This window comes from Heteronotia binoei, chromosome 7, assembly GCF_032191835.1.
Source record: "Heteronotia binoei isolate CCM8104 ecotype False Entrance Well chromosome 7, APGP_CSIRO_Hbin_v1, whole genome shotgun sequence".
Lineage (NCBI taxonomy): Eukaryota > Metazoa > Chordata > Lepidosauria > Squamata > Gekkonidae > Heteronotia > Heteronotia binoei.
The window spans coordinates 1,793,862-1,811,365 of record NC_083229.1 but is presented as its reverse complement, the minus strand read 5'-3'; the positions used below and the strand labels follow the sequence as shown (position 1 = coordinate 1,811,365).

General features: G+C 52.5%; 1 protein-coding gene across 1 annotated transcript in view; it reads left to right on the top strand.

Moving 5' to 3' along the window:
• The window catches only part of DGAT1 (diacylglycerol O-acyltransferase 1), a 52,132-nt gene that overhangs the window by 278 nt on the left and 34,350 nt on the right, over positions 1-17,504 (top strand). The window lies entirely within an intron of this gene.

Below are 17,504 nucleotides of genomic sequence, written 5' to 3'. Positions count from 1 at the left end.
GTTCTCACGCGCTCTCGGACACGTGTCGCTGCCCCGCGTGCGCCGCCAGCCGGACTTTGCCCGCCCCCCCCCCCGGACCTTTGGCCGGCCCGCCCGCCCGCCGACGCCCCTTGCCTCTCCCGCCTGCCCGGCAGAGGGAGCCCGCGAGGGAGGGGGCGGCACCGGCTTCCCCTGCCCCGCAAGACAGCCCCATCCCCGCCCTGGCAAGCCCGGTCATCTCCCCACATTTGGAAACTGAGCGGCGCTGGGCTGACCCGGGCGAGCGCTGAGATGGGAGACCTCCTGGAAAGACCAGCAGTCGGGAAGCAGAGGTGGCCTTTCTTCAGCCACCTCCTCGGTGGTGCCCACACACACACACACTTACTTTCAGGTGCCCACACACACACACACACACACACACATACTTTCAGGTGCACACACACACACACACTTACTTTCAGGTGCCCACACACACACACACACACACACATACTTTCAGGTGCACACACACACACACACTTACTTTCAGGTGCCCACACACACACACACACATACTTTCAGGTGCACACACACACTTACTTTCAGGTGCCCATACACACATACACACACATACTTTCAGGTGCCCACACACACACACACACACACACACACACATACATACTTTCAGGTGCCCCCCCCCACACACACATACTTTCAGGTGCCCACAAACACACACACACACATACTTTCAGGTGCCCACACACACACACACACACTTACTTTCAGGTGCCCACACACACACACACACACACTTACTTTCAGGTGCCCACACACACACACACACACATACTTTCAGGTGCACACACACACACACACACTTACTTTCAGGTGCCCATACACACACACACACACATACTTTCAGGTGCCCACAAACACACACACACACATACTTTCAGGTGCCCACACACACATACTTTCAGGTGCCCACACACACACACACACACACACTTACTTTCAGGTGCCCACACACACACACACACACACACACTTACTTTCAGGTGCCCACACACACACACACATACTTTCAGGTGCCCCCCCACACTTTCAGGTGCCCCCCTCCTCACACAAGATATATACCTGGTGTGGCCAAACTGTGGCTCTGGAGCCCCACATGTGGCTCTTTCACACACATTGTTTGGTTCTTGAACCCCCCACTGCCCCATCGGTTGACTTGGAAAACGCATTTCTCTCTTTAAATCACTTATCTGATTCAGAGAGATGGGCGGGGTATAAATCTGCAGTCTTCTTCTTCTCCAAGCCAAGCCAGCCGCTTGGAGAATGCATTTAAAGTTGCTTTCTTTCCACCTCTCCTTCCCCTCCCTTTCCTTCCATCCATCCATCTATCTTGCAGCGCTCAAACATCTGAGGTTCATATCTTGCAGCTCTCAAACATCTGGCATTTATTCCGTGTGGCTCTTACACTAACCAAGTTTGGCCACCTCTGATATATACCGTTAACAAATACCAAAAAGAAAAAGAGAGAGCTGCATTCTTGCCGAGGCCAGACCCAAGCCAGCTTCTGGCTGCCAGCTCAGCTTGACTCCTGCTTGTGAGTCATCCGGTCTCTTCAGGTCAGACCGTCGTGCCTGCCTGCCCTCCCCCTCCTTCTCTCAACTAAGCCCTGCACGGCCCACCCCACAGCTCCTTTTGGTGCCGGGTGCAGGCCTGGGCCTGGAGCTGTGGCCCCCAAGGGTTCCCCATGACAACTCCAGCCGCCTCCGCTCCAGGCTAAACATCCCCAGCTCTTTGTGAGGAAGAATCTGTGTCCATGCTGGTTCCGTATCGGCTCTTTGCAGCAGCCCTGTGTGATGGAGCTGAGGCTGGATTGGTGCGTGAACACGCATGTACGTGAGCACACGTGGAATTGCCTTATCCTGGATCCGAATAGCGTAAGGATGTCTTCTGTGTCGTCTGCTGCCTGTTGGATGGAGATGCTGGGGATTGAACCTGGGACCTACTGCATTCCAAGCAGAAGCTGTTCTGCTGAGCCCACAGCCCCGCCCTCATAGGGAAGCTGCTTAATACTGAGTCTGCCCCTTGGCCCATCAAGCTCAGACTGGCAGCTGTGCTTCAGGGTCTCAGGCAGAGAAAGGTCTTTCCCATCCCCTCCTGCCTGGTCCTTTCAGCTGGAGGAACTGGGAACTGAACCTGCGCCCCATCGTTGAGCCACAGCCTCTCTCTGCAAGGCCTGCGTGGACCATGCTCAAAAATTTAGGGGGTGGGGGGGACGATCTACCGCGGTCTTGCTTCTAGGAGAGCCAGTTTGGTGTAGTGGTTAAGTGTGCGGACTCCTATCTGGGAGAACCGGGTTTGATTCCCCAATCTTCCACTTGCACCTGCTGGAATGGCCTTGGGTCAGCTAGAGAGCCAGTTTGGTGTAGTGGTTAAGTGTGCGGACTCTTATCTGGGAGAACCGGGTTTGATTCCCCACTCCTCCACTTGCACCTGCTGGAATGGCCTTGGGTCAGCCATAGCTCTGGAAGAGGTTGTCCTTGAAAGGGCAGCTGCTGTGAGAGCCCTCTCAGCCCCACCCGCCTCACAGGGTGTCTGTTGTGGGGGAGGAAGGTAAAGGAGATTGTGAGCCGCTCTGAGACTCTTCGGAGTGGAGGGCGGGATATAAATCCAATATCTTCTTCTTCATCTTCTTCTAGAGCTCTGGCAGAGGTTGTCCTTGAAAGGGCAGCTGCTGTGAGAGCCCTCTCCAGCCCCACCCACCTCACAGGGTGCCTGCTGTGGGGGAGGAAGGTAAAGGAGATTGCGAGCCGCTCTGAGCCGCTTCGGAGTGGAGAGCAGGATATAAATCCAATATCTTTTTTTCTTCTTCTCTGATGCCTTTGAAGATGGGTGGGTGGAACCAGATAAAATTCCACGGTGTGCTGAACAGCTTGCAGTTTCAGGAAAGGCATCTAGTTCTCCTGCCCCGTTCAGAGTGTTCTTGAGGCAGCCGTAACACAGGACCCAAACAGCAGGTGTTGGGGGGGGGCAGGGAAGCTGAAGGGCCCATTCATAGGCCACCCCGTCGTCTGCCAGAGGAGCTGGGCTCTCTAGCGCAAGGGAAGGCAGGCCTCGCCGAAGCTTTGGTGACTTCCCTGGCCCTCATTTGCCATTACTGGGATTTCAGCTTCCTGAAGACCTCCATCCCGTCTCTGTGGAGCACGAAATGGGTTGGGTGCCAGCAGCTGGGAGCACAATACTGTGTCGCATTTCATGGGGGGGGGGGTAGGTTTGTGCCGGTCTTGGGTTGAGCAGGTGCCTCTCTTGGTGCCTCTGTGGTGACCACTTCTTTTTGCCTGCTTCCTTGTCTCCTGTTGCCCACACTTTGCCGGGCAGAGGTGGCCTTGTCTGCTGTTGCTTGCTGTTCTGGGCTCCTGGGAGAGTCTTCAGAGACTTTTCTGTGCCCGGTGACCAGAGAATTGGCCTTTCCAGGGCAGCAGCGGCTCTCCCATAAGAACCTAAGAGAAGCCATGTTGGATCAGGCCAGTGGCCCCTCCAGTCCAACACTCTGGGTTACACAGTGGCCAAAAGACCCCAGGTGCCATCAGGAGGTCCACCAGTGGGGCTAGAAGCCCTCCCACTTTGGGGGGGCCCCCAGCACTCAGAATTCAGAGCATCACTGTTGCACTCAACCAATGTTGCGCTGTCGCCTCTGTAGCAATTCTTCCTGGTTCTATTCCAGCCAGGGCAGCGTGGTGCTTATTGCTGAGCACGCATGCATGGGCCCTCTCATGTCTAATGGTGAGGCATCAGGTGCAACGCCAATGCAAATCTCATTTGTGGCTGGAAGGAGACTGCTCCTGTCTTCTCATGGGGTTGTTCCCAGGGGCAGCTGCAGTTCCTGCCCGGAGCTGATACAGAACCGGTGTGCTGTTTAGGGGGCTGGATTTGGACATTGTCTGCATGGGAAGAAGAGCCAGTAGCCCTCACAAGGTTCTGTGTGTGTGTGTGTGTGGGGAAAATAAGCTTTTGAAAGTCAGAGCTCCGTCCCGTCTACTCTTTGGTCCTTCTATCTGATAACGAGAGCTTTTGCTCTTAAAAGCTCACACCACGACGATCTTGTGAGTTTCTGAGGGGCTCCCAGATTTAGTTGAGAAAGTGACCGGCTAAAGGTCCTCTAGTGAGCTGCAGGGCAGGGATTTGAACTCTGGGTATCAAGCGCTGTCAAGTCAAGCTGACCTGCGGCAACCCTGAGAGTTTTCAGGGCGGGAGATGCGCAGAGGTGGTTTTGGTATTGCCTGCCTTTGCTTAGCGACCCTGGACTCCCTCCGTTGGTGGTCTTCCCTCCAATGCTAACCGGGGCCGACACCCTGCTGAGAAATGAGGAGACTGGCCGTTTGGGCAGGTGTGTGAAGTGCCGTGGAGGGAGGGAGGGGAGAGGACCCAGCTGGATATTAGGGAAATCTTCTTTACAGTCAGAGTTGTTCAACAGTGAAATTAGCTCCCGAGGGAGGTGGTTGAGCTCCCCTCACTGACAGTCTTTAAGCAGCACAACTGAAGTTATAATAATAATAATAATAATAATAATAAATTTTATTTGTACCCCGCCCTCCCCTGCCGAAGCAGGCTCAGGGCGGCTAACAATACGGTGACCAATGGTGCACCAACAATAAAACAGTTACATTAGAAACATTAAATTAAACATTAAACATTAAACATGACCGAATAACTGAGAATGTATAGAAACAAAATCATGGAGAGATAATAATAATAATAAACGCCCTCCCCACCGAGGGAGGCAGGCTCAGGGCGGCTAACAACATATCAATACAATAAATTATACAATAGGTATTAAAAACAGCATTTAACCTTAAAACATTCCAGTTTAAAATTAAACATTAAACATTTCTGGTGCCATTCTGTCAGTAGATGTGATGGCGGATCTCACTTAAGGCAAATCCATCAATCGTTCAGTCTGGAAAAGGCCATCCTAAAAAGGATGGTCTTGCAGGCCCTGCGGAACTGTTCGAGGCTCCGCAGGGCCCACACTTCTTCCGGGAGCTGGTTCCATAGGTGTGGGGCTGCAATAGAGGTTCGTATATGGGTGTTCTGTAGTTTTGCCTCCCTGGGCCCAGGGATAGTCAGTTGGTTCTTCCCCGCTGACCTCAGTGCTCTCTGGGGTTCATATGGGGAGAGACAGTCCCTCAGGTAGGCGGGTCCTCGACCATATGTTCAATAGAAGACTAAATTGCAATAACGATCCCCCCAAAGTTTCCCAGTTCCATCCAAGGAGTCTCAACGAACAGGAGGTCGACTTGATTATTGCTGCTTCGAATCCTCTTCTAGCCTAGGGGGCTCCATCCGCATCTCTCAACCAAAGGCGAAAGCTCAGGAAAAAATGTCAGCGTTTCTGATGCATCAATAAGTTGCAAAACCCACAAGTTTCTTTTTCAGCGCGTCCAAAGACTGCACATAGAATCCGCAATGGACAAATGGGACAGAAAGTCTCCAGTAAGATTTCAGAACGGCACTAACCTCCAAAAGGCTCAAGGCCTTTAGTTGAGAGATGTGGAACTGTGAAACTTTGGGGCTGTGCTATCTTCAGTCTTTCAGCAGCGGCTGGGCGAGCGCTTGTCAGGGATGCTCTAGGCTGATCTTGCATGAAGCTGGGGGTTGGACTGGATGGCCCCTTCCAGTTCTGCGATTCTAGAATTCTGAGTTTCTTCTGACTGATGGCGACTCTATGAATTAACATTCTGCCATCGTCAGCTGCCATTCTCAAAGTCTTGCAAAGGGAGGGCCAGGTGGCTTCTTTTCTTGAGTTCATCCATCCCATGCTGAGCCTTCTGCTTTTCCTTCCATTACTGTCTAACCTGGGCCATCCATGTCAGGCCAGTCGGCACTCTGACCATTGGGAGGGGGGTGGGGTGGGGGTCAGCAATGCTCCCTCTAAGCTGTGGAGCCTTGTGAGCAAAAAGTCTACTTCGTGAGCTATTGCCATTAAAGTTGTGAGCGCCTGCATAAATTAGTTTGCTCCGGGGCCATTTTTCCTGAGCTAAAGCAACAGCTCACACTAACTTGGCTTAGAGGAAACATTGGTCTCCAGGTGCTGTAGCGTTCCCTCCTTCCGGCACCTTGCTGAGGGAGACCACGAGAGTCCTGCTTTGGGTCTGTTCTCGGATTGGTGGCTTGCAGAGCGAGTGAACAACGGAGGAGGGCCTTTGTGCACACGGCGGCTGGACTTACATAGGGCGCAGCTGCTTCTGAGAGGGCGCCTCCAGGCTGGGATGCTGGCAGAGACCGGGGCTTACTGGGGAATCCCAGAAGCTGGTGGGGAGGGAGGGCCCAGGCAGAAACAGTGAGAGGCAGAGAGTAGGCGCCTGTGTGGTTTTCAGTGCCAAGGTGCCCTGCTGGGTAATGCAAAGGAGGGTGGGCTCTCTGCCCTTTGGAGAGCTGCCGCCGCCAAGGTCCTGGTCCAGGTGGGCCCGTACTCGAAGCGGGCTGTTCATAGAGCGGCACTTCAGGGCATCTCAGTGCCAGGGCTGCTCAGATAAGCCGGCCTCCTCCACACTTCGGCCTCCTGCTTGGAAGTGAAGGTGGTTTTGCCAGTGGGGGGGAGTCTGGACAAGCAAAGGTTCTGGCTAACGGCAAGGTTCAGCTGGCTGGGCCTCGCCTCCTCTTCAAACAGAAGGGGTGTTCCCGCTTTCTCGACTTGGGAACTCTTTGTCTCCTTCTGTGAAAGCTGGCCCAGAGTTGTGGGTGGGGCACAGCGCCTGGCAACCTCCTCGGCCTGACCTGCCTGGAGACAGAGGGGAGCTTGGGAGGATGAACAGGGGGGTGGACTAGAGTAGGAGAGGCCAAACAGTGGCTCGGGACCCACATGTAGCCTTTTCGCATACATTGTGTGGCTCTTGGAGCCCCCACCACCCCATTGGCTGGCGTAGAGAATTACTTCTTGGAGAATTGCTTCTCCTAGCCAAGCCAAACAGCGGCTCGGAGAATGCATTTAAAGTTAAAGTTGCTTTCTTTCTGCCTCTCCCAGCCAGTTTGGTGTAGTGGTTAAGTGTGTGGACTCTTATCTAGGAGAACCGGGTTTGATTACCCACTCCTCCGCTTGCAGCTGCTGGAATGGCCTTGGGTTAGCCATAGCTCTAGCAGGAGTTGTCCTTGAAAGGGCAGCTTCTGTGAAAGCTCTCTCAGCCCCACCCACCTCACAGGGTGTCTGTTGTGGGGGGAGAAGATAAAGGAGATTGTGAGCCGCTCTGAGTCTCTGCTTCAAAGAGAAGGGGGGGTATAAATCTGCAATTTTTCTTCTTCCCTCCCTCCCTACATCTGACATTCATGTGCAGCTCTCAAACATCTGATGTTTATTCTATGTGGCTCTTGGTGTAGTGGTTAAGTGTGCGGACTTTTATCTGGGAGAACCAGGTTTGATTCCCCACTCCTTCACTTGCAGCTGCTGGAATGGCCTTGGGTCAGCCAGAGCTCTCTTATCTGGGAGAACCGGGTTTGATTCCCCACTCCTCCACTTGCACATGCTGGAATGGCCTTGGGTCAGCCATAGCTCTCTTATCTGGGAGAACCGGGTTGGATTCCCCACTCCTCCACTTGCACCTGCTGGAATGGCCTTGGGTCAGCCAGAGCTCTCTTATCTGGGAGAACCGGGTTTCATTCCCCACTCCTCTACTTGCACCTGCTGGAATGGCCTTGGCTCAGCCAGAGCTCTCTTATCTGGGAGAACCGGGATTGATTCCCCACTCCTCCACTTGCACCTGCTGGAATGGCCTTGGGTCAGCCAGAGCTCTCTTATCTGGGAGAACCGGGTTTGAGTCCCCACTCCTCCACTTGTACCTGCTGGAATGGCCTTGGGTCAGCCAGAGCTCTGGCAGAGGTTGTCCTTGAAAGGGCAGCTGCTGTGAAAGCCCTCTCAGCCCCACTCAACCCCTCTCAGTGTCTGTTGTGGGGGAGGAAGGTAAAGGAGATTGTGAGCCGCTCTGAGACTTTTGAGTGGAGGGCGGAATATAAATCCAATGTCGTCTTCTTCAATGTCTTCTTCTTACGTGAAGCAAGTTTGGCCACCTGGACTAGAGGGCCTGTGGTGGCCCGTTTCAACTCTGAAATTCGAAGAGCAACTGAGCCTGCATGCCTGCCGTCTCTGCCCTCCACTCGTCAGCCTCCCTTGAAGTTGCCCAGCTAGGACAACGGCATGAAAGACAGGCTTGCACGGTGGTGAGCATAGCAGGCAAGTCCTGGCAAGACCCGAGTTCGTGTCCCCGCTAGACCAGGAAGCTTCTTGGGTGAATTCAGACTGTTTGTTTCCTCTGGACGCAACCGGCCTGTTGGGGTTGTGGCAATGAGCGAAGCCCAGGACAGGAGAACTAGGCGTGCCGCTCTGAGCTTCTCCAGGGTGGGGATTCCTCTTCAAGAAGCAAAAGCTGTGCCATTTCAAAGTGCTAGTCTCTAAAGGTGAGCGGGGAGGGGGCAGGCTGCCCCAGAGGCTGAGGGGCCCGGAGGCTGCTGCCTGCCCCCCTCCCCCCCCCGAAGAAGGACCCTTTGCCTCATTGGTGGCCACCCAGGAGCATGTGGGACTTGCCCCCAGGAATTCCCGGGAGCCCATTTTTGCTATTGTTTCTCAGGGAAGGGGCAGCTGCTTCCCCCCACCCCCCCAGTGGCCCAGGATCACTCCCAAGCCACAAGCCTGATTTTTTGGGGAGGGGGTGGTGGTGAATGCAGCCTCCCTCAAGGTAAGACTGTATATCCCACCCGTGATTTTTTTGCCCAGAGTGCTTCTGTTTTGTCTAGATTCAGCTGCCGCAGGAAGCTCAGGGACAGAGTTGGAGTCCAGGCAGGCACCTTTAAGTCCAACAAAATTTAATTCTGGGTAGAAGCGATGGTGTGTGCGCGCACTCTCACTGAATCAGGACCCCCCCCCCCCTTGGTCCATCAAAGTCCGTCTTGTCTGTTCTGACTGGCAGGGTCTCTTCCTCTAGGCCCTTCATATCATTACTACCTCCTGAAGAAGAACAAGAAGAGGAGATTGGATTTATACTCCTCCCTTCACTTGGAGTGGCTTCTTATCTCCTTTCCCTTCCTCTCCCCCACAACAGACACCCTATGAGGCAGGTGGGGCTGAGAGAGCTCTCCCAGAAGGTTCCCTTTTAAGGACAGAGTTTCAGAGTGGCCTACAATCTCCTTTCCCTTCCTCCCCCACAACAGACCCTCTGTGAGGCAGGTGGGGCTGAGAGAGCTCTCCCAGAAGCTTCCCTTTTAAGGACAGAGTTTCAGAGTGGCCTACAATCTCCTTTCCCTTCCTCCCCCACAACAGACCCTCTGTGAGGCAGGTGGGGCTGAGAGAGCTCTCCCAGAAGCTTCCCTTTTAAGGACAGAGTTTCAGAGTGGCCTACAATCTGGTTAAGTGTGTGGACTCTTATCTGGGAGAACCGGGTTTGATTCCCCACTCCTCCACTTGCACCTGCTGGCATGGCCTTGGGTCAGCCATAGCCCTGGCAGAGGTTGTCCTTGAAAGGGCAGCTGCTGTAAGAGCTCTCTTAGCCCCACCCACCTCACAGGGTGTCTGTTGTGGGGGAGGAAGGTAAAGGAGATTGTGAGCCGCTCTGAGACTCTTCGGAGTGGAGGGCGGGATATAAATCCAATATCTTCTTCTTCTTCTTCTTCTACAATCTCCTTTCCCTTCCTCCCCCCACAACAGACCCTCTGTGAGGCGGGTGGGGCTGAGAGAGCTCTCCCAGAAGCTGCCCTTTCAAGAACAGAGGCTCAGAGAGGCCTACAATCTCCTTTCCCTTCCTCTCCCCATAGACACCCTGTGAGGCAGGTGGGGCTGAGAGAGCGTTCTCGGGAACTGCTCTTGAGAGAACTGCTCTGTGAGAATTTGTGACTGACCTAAGGTCACAGCAGCAGCTGCAAGTGGAGGAGGAGTGGGGAATCAAACCCGGCTCTCCCACATTAGAGTCTGCACTTTTAGCCACTCCACCAAACTGGCTCCCACTGAGCCTGGGCCCCATTGCCGATCGTGGATGTCGGTTCTGTCCCCCTCAATGTTCTGAACTTGATGAGAAGAGGGCAAGAGTTGGGCATAATAATAATAATAATAATAACTTTTTATTTCTATCCCGCCCTCCCCGCCGGGGCAGGCTCAGGGCGGCTTACAACATAAAATACATTATACATCAGTTTACTTATAAAATCACAGTTAAAACAATTTACAATTATTAAAATTAACAATAGCAATATCAACATGGTACTAAGCGTTAGGCCTTCAGCAGAATTCAGTAATTAAAAGCATTTTCAATGGCACTTCCTGGTTTGTCATTGGTTGAAGGCTATTTTGAAGAGGTGGGTCTTACAGGCCCTACGGAATTGATCTAAGCATCGTAGGGCCCGCACCTCCTCCGGGAGTTGATTCCACAGCAGTGGAGCAGCAATAGAGAAGGCCCGGTCTCGGGTGGCCTTCAATCTGGCCTCCCTTGGCCCAGGGATATTCAGCTGGTTTTTCCCAGCTGACCTCAGCGCTCTCTGGGGCTCATATGGGGAGAGACGGTCCCTCAGGTAGGCTGGCACTGCAGTTCTGCTCCTTTTCTCTGGGCAGACCTTAGATATTAAGCAGTGCCTGGGATAAAAGAGATCCCCGTGGGGCCCCACAGAGGATGGGAGCTGAGTGTCTTTTCCTGGGCCTACTTCACTATCAAGAGGGTGCCCCAGACCCACCCTGGCCAGGCAAAAGACAGGGACTCTGTGGTGGTCGGCAGTGCCCGAAGCAGCCAGGGGTGCCGTCTGAGAGCTCTCTCAGCCCCACCTGCCTCACAGGGGAAGGGAAGGAGATGCTGCATCCTTGGCCGGTGTCCGGCGGCAGCGGAAGGGATCTGTCTGGACCCCTGGCCTCTTGGGGTCTCTGGAGGCTGCGCAGAGGCAGCTTACAAAGATGGGCAGCAAAGGTGGCGAGGGGTCTGGAGACCGAGCCCTGTGAGGAAAGGCTGAAGGAGCTGGGGATGTTTAGCCTGGAGAGGAGGCGGCTGAGAGGATCACCATCTTCAAGCACTTGAAGGACTGTCCTATAGAGGATGGGGTGGAATTGTTTTCTGTGGCCCCGGAAGGTAGGACCAGAACCAGTGGGTTGAAATTAAATCAAAGGAGTTTCCGGCTCACCGTTAGGAAGAACTTCCTGACCGTTAGAGCGATCCTCAGTGGAACAGGCTTCCTCCTTGGGAGGTGGTGGGCTCTTCTTCCTTGGGGGTTTTAAAACAGAGGTTAGATGGCTATCCAACAGTAATGAGGATCCTGTAAATTTAGGGGGAGGGGTTTGTGGGTTTCTTGCATTGTGCAGGGGGTTGGACTAGATGACCCTAGAGGTCCCTTCCATATGATTCCATGAGGTTCCCCAGTGGAACAGGCTTCCTCCTCGGGAGGTGGTGGGCTCTCCTTCCTTGGGGGTTTTTAAACAGAGGCTAGATGGCCACCTGACAGCAATGAAGATCCTGTGAATTTAGGGGGAGGGGTTTGTGAGTTTCCTGCATTGGGCAGGGGGTTGGACTAGATGACCCTAGAGGTCCCTTCCATATGATTCTATGAGGTTCCCCAGTGGAACAGGCTTCCTCCTCGGGAGGTGGTGGGCTCTCCTTCCTTGGGGGTTTTTAAACAGAGGCTAGATGGCCATCTGACAGCAATGAAGATCCTGTGAATTTAGGGGGAGGAGTTTGTGAGTTTCCTGCATTGGGCAGGGGGGTGGACTACATGACCCTGGAGGGCCCTTCCCACTCTGATTCTGTGATCACACCCAGCAGAGCTACACCAAGTTTTCATTCTCGTCTTTAGGGTGAAAAGTAGGCTTGCCAAGCTGCAGGTGGGTTGTGGAGAGCTCCTGGTTTTACACCCGACCTCCAGACCACGGAGAGCAGTTCCCCTGGAGGAAAGGGTTACTTTGGAGGGTGGGCGCTCTGGATCTGGACCCCAAACCTTATTCTCCCCAGGCTCTGGCCCAAGTCTCCAGGAACTTCTCATCCCTGAATTGGCAACCCGTGTGGAAAGTGACACCCCATTTAACACGCTGTGGAAGCACTTATTTTTTTGATGCACAGCTCCAGAATCCATTTTTAGTAGCTTTTCCCTGAGTTTGTCCCACCTCGTCAGAGACTGCCAAAAATAGCTGTGTGATGGTGGTGTTCACCATCACGCCCTCTGTGTGAAGCCAAAGCCGAGCGTGGGCAGTGCTTCCATCCCTCACTCTGAATGGGCACCCAGGTGTGTGCCTTGTGAAGGCCCCTGAAGGGGTATTGATGGTGCCCCTTTGCCCCTTCCTGCTTCAGTCCTCTCCGAGCTGCTCACTGTTCCACGGGGCGGCTGCAGATGTTGGGGCTGCTTTCGAGGAAGTGCTGGGGAGAGGCCCGTATTTGGCAAACCGATTCTCTGTAGCCGGGCAGGGGATGCCGGTCTCCTCTGCTTTGCTGGCCCTAGTGGATGGGGGCACCGCTTGAGTCTCAAGCTACCCTGTCAGGTTGCCACTTTTGTGTAGTGGTGAAGTGCGTGGACTCTTATCTGGGAGAGCCGGGTTTGATTTCCCCCCTCCTCCACCTGCAGCTGCTGGAATGGCCTTGCTCTTGCAAAGCTGTCCTTGAAAGGGCAGCTTCTGTTAGCGCTCTCTCAGCTCCACCCACCTTACAGGGTGTCTGTTGTTAGGGGGGAAGGTGAAGGAGATCCTTGGGAGGACAGCTATGGCAAACCTGGGCAGTATAATAAAAAGTAGAGACATCACCCTGCCAACAAAAGTCCGTGTAGTCAAAGTGATGGTATTCCCAGTAGTAACGTATGGCTGTGAGAGCCGGACCATAAGGAAGGTCGAGCGCAGAAGAACAGATGCTTTTGAGATGTGGTGCTGGAGAAGACTCTTGAGAGTCCCTTGGACTGCAAGAAGATCCAATCAGTCAGTCCTAAGGGAAATCAACTCAGACTGTTCACTGAAAGGTCAGATGCTGAAGCTGAAGCTCAAATACTTTGGCCACCCGATGAGAAGGGAGCACTCCCTGGAGAAGACCCTGATGCTGGGAAAGACAGAAGGCAAAAGAAGAAGGGGACGGACAGCAAAAGAGGAGCTGGCTGGAGAGTGTTACTGATGTAACAAACACGAATTTGAGCAGACTTCGGAGGATGGTGGAAGACGGGAGGGCCTGGCGTGACTTTGTCCAGGGGGTCGCAAAGAGTTGGACTTGACTGTGTGACTGAACAACAACAACAACAACAGAGATTGTGATCTGCTCTGAGACCTGGAGTGGAGGGTGGGATATAAATCCAATATCACCATCTTCTTGTCCTGCTGCCCTTGCGAGTGAGGTCTTTGAGTTGCCGGGGCTTTGGGTGGAACTCGGATGGCTCCAGCCTTGTTTGCTGAGCTGCTTAGTTCCCAAAGGTGGCCTCAGTGCTCTGCTGAAGACCGGATTCCAGTGTGGCGGACCCCTCCTGCTCTCATCGGAGATCCTGGGAGGCAGATTGGTGGGTGCTTCCGCAGCTGCCTCTCTTCCTTGGGGAGCAGGCATAACACGCGCGAGGAAGGCTGGGGCCCCTCGGTATAAGCACAGCTGCTGGAGGTTGTCGCCCGGCTGGAAAGCACTCAGCCGGGTGATCTGATCAAAAGAGTGGATCAGAGAGGCTGCCTGCTGCACTCCCAAGGACAGCTCACGTGGGCGCTGTGTTGCGACTTCAATTCAGCTTTTCTGTTAGAGCAGCAGGAAGCCTTGCTGTGGGCCTGGGGCTTGGATCAGAGGCTCCTGGGAAGCAGAGGGGCTGAGGCCTTGTCGTCCTCTGCGGCGTCTGGGCCAGCACCACTGCCTTTCCTGGCTGTGCTAAGTTCTTAAAGCCTGTCTGGAAGTGCCGGGGCCTTCTCAATGCAAAAGCAATTGCTCCAGCAGCTCCTCAATGGAACAGCAATCATCTATCGTTATTGACTATATTTCCAGATAAATTAAGATGGGTAGCCAACCGTGTTAGTCTGTCTGTAGCAGAAGAGCCAGATGTTGTTGATGGCTTTCACGGCCGGAGTCCATTGACTGTTGTAGATTTTCCAGGGTTGCGTGGCCGGAGTCTTGGCATTGGGCGACCTGACGTTTCGCCAGCAGCTGTGACTGGCATCCTCAGAGGTGTAACCCAGAAAACTGGAGTTCTCTCTGGGTCACATTGAGAAGAAGATGGTAGGCAGGTAATTTATATCTGCTCAGGCAGGTGGAGCAGGGCTGAGTCATTATCTTGTCATTATACCCAGGAAGCTGCCACAAGATAATGGCTCAGCCGTCCCCCACCTGCCTGAGTAGATATAAATGACCTGCCTGGGAGGGACGGTGGCTCAGTGGCAGAAGGTAAGCAGAAGGTCCCAGGTTCAATCCCCGGCATCTCCAACTAAAAAGGGTCCAGACAAATAGGCATGAAAAACCTCAGCTTGAGACCCCGGAGAGCTGCTGCCAGTCTGTGTAGACAATACTGACTTTAGGGGAGGGGAGGGGGCTCAGTGGCAGAGCATCTGCTTGGTAACCAGGAGGTCCCAGGTTCTGTCCCCAGCATCTCCATCTAAAAAGGCTCCAGGCAAATAGGCGTGAAAAACCTCAGCTCGAGACCCTGGAGAGCCGCTGCCAGTCTGAGAAGACAATACTGACTTTGATGGATCGAGGGTCTGATTCACTAGAAGGCAGCTTCATATTTTCATATGGCTACCAGCTTCTCAGTTTGACCCAGAGAGAACTCCAGTTTTCTGGGTTACACCTCTGAGGATGCCAGTCACAGTTGCTGCTAAAACGTCAGGTTTCACAGTGCCAAGACCCCGGCCACGCAGCCGGGAAAATCTCCAACCACCAAAAGAGCAAGAGTCCAGGAGCACCTTCAAGGCTAACAAAATTTGTGGCAGCTTTGTGAGTCACTTCTCCCTTTTTCAGATGCATCTAGAATGCAAGTCCATCTGTCCTATATGTTGGAAAGTGGAATGATTTCAGCTGCTGATTGACGTTAGCAGGGAAATGACAACAGCTGATAAATGACAATAGCAGGTGTGATTAAGTTAGGTGTGAGATGCAGATTGTAGGTGTGGAGGAATCAGTATTGGTAACAAGACAGGAAACCTAGGTCTTGATTGAGCCCAGGTGGATGCCTTGTCTTGAGCTTCATTATGAGTTGCAGTTCAGCCGTCTCTTTCCAATTGCAATTGATAATGAAGCTCAAGGCAATGCATCCACCTGGACTTAATCAAGACCTTGGTTTCCCGTCTCATTACCAATGCTGATTTCTCCACACCTACCCCTCTGCATATCACACCTAATCTAATCCCACCTGCCTACTAATGAAACTGCTCCACTTTCCAATATACAGGACAGACGGACTCCCATTCTAGCTGTATCTGAACAAGTGTGCAGTGACTAAAACTCATCCCCTGCCCCAGATTTTGTTAGTCTTTAAGGCAGGGGTGTCAAACTCATTTGTTATGAGGGCCAGATCTGGCATAAATGAGACCCTGTTGGGCTGGGCTGTGTGTGAACCTGTTTAAGTTTAGGTAGCAGAGATATAAACTTTATAAAGGACACAGATGAACACAAAGATTTTTTTTCAAAAATTGAAAACATGCTTAAAACATTAGCACTCCTTGGTCTTAAAGGTGCTTTCTTTGTATCTCTCCCCTGGGATCCAGGGAACTGGGCAAAGGAAGCTCTGGCTCTTTCCTTCCTTCCCCAAGGAACAGGAGGAGGAGGTGCTTCAGCCAATAGAAGGAAAGAGAGGCTTGGCTCAGTAGCTCTGCTGTGTGATTGAGAGAGCCTGGCAAAGCAAGCTCTGCCTCCGCCCCTTCCTCCCCAGGGGAAGAGCCTCAGCAAATGGAGAAAATAGGGCTTCGCTCTGTAACTCCTGTGCAGTTGAGCAAGCCTGGCAAAGCAAGCTGTGATGCAGAAGGAAGGAAGAGAGAGGGAGAAGAAAGCAGATGACAACCAGTAGCTCGAGGGCCGAATCCCACATGTTTGACACCCCTGCTTTAAGGTCCTCCCAGACTCTTGCTGTTTTTTGTTGTTCAGTTGCACAGTTGAGTCCGACTCTTTGCGAACCCATGGACAAAGTCACGCCAGGCCCTCCTGTCTTCCACCACCCTCCGAAGTCCACTCAAATTCATGTTTGTTACATCAGTAACGCTGTCCAGCCATCTCCTCTTTTGCCTTCCGTCTTTCCCTTCTTCTTTTGCCTTCTGTCTTTCCCAGCATCAGGATCTTCTCCAGGGAGTGCTCCCTTCTCATTTGGTGGCCAAAGGATTTGAGCTTCAGCTTCATCATCTGACCTTCCAGGGATTTCCCTTAGGACTGACTGATTTGACCTTCTTGCAATCCAAGGGACTCTCAAGAGTCTTCTCCAGCACCATAGCTCAAAAGCATCTATTCTTGCTGTTTACTACAACCATATTTCCGGTGACTCTTCTGTCTGCCTTCCTTGTCTGACCAAAAGAGAAATCTTGGAGTCGTGGTAGATAACTCATTGAAAATGTCGAGACGGTATGCAACTGCAATAAAAGCCAACGCCATGCTGGGGATTATTAGGAAGGGAATTGAAAACAAATCAGCCAGCATCATAATGCCCCTGTATATATCAGTGGTGCAGCCTCATTTGGAGTACTGTGTGCAGTTCTGGTCACCACACCTCAAAAATGATTACAGCATTGGAAAAAGTCCAGAAGAGAGCAATTAGAATGATTCAAGGGTTGGAACCCTTTCCCTATAAAGAAGGTTAAAGTGCTAAGGGCTCTTTAGCTCAGAGAAATGTCGAATGAGGATTGACATGGTAAAGGTTTACAAAATTATGCATGGGATAAAGAAAGTAGGGAAAGAGGTACTTTCCTCCCTTTCTCACAATACAAGAACTCATGGACATTCAATGAAATTGCTGAGCAGTTGGGTTAGAACAGATAAAAGGAAGTCCTTCACCCAAAGGGTGATCAACACGTGGAATTTACTGTGAGGGGAGGTGGTGGCAGCTGCAAGCATAGATGTCTTCAAAAGAAAGAAGTACTTTTCTCCCTTTCTCACAATACAAGGACTCGTGGACATTCGATGAAATTGCTGAGCAGACAGGTTAAAATGGATAAAAGGAAGTCCTTCTTCACCCAAAGTAGCCACAGTGTGTGTGTGTGTGTATATATATATATATAAATTTTTTTTGGCCACTGTGTGACACAGAGTGTTGGACTGGATGGGCCATTGGCCTGATCCAACATGGCTTCTCTTATGTTTTGGGGCCAGAAAGCAGCATGGGTATCTACCACCAGAGAATGAGGTGCATTCAGCTCCCAGAGGGTGTCCCCTGTGCAGGGGGTCTGGGCAGGTGACATTCCCACCTTCTTCTGGGTGGGCTTCACCACATACAGAAGCTTCCAGAACCCAGCAGTTCTAAGGAGCTGCTAAGGCCGCCCCCTCAGCTATTCTAGAGCTGACTCACATTTGTTGTTTTGGAGACAATGCCAAAGTGTCTCCCATTATTTATTTAAAGCGTTTATAAATCACCGTTTTACCTGGCAGTAACTCAAGGTG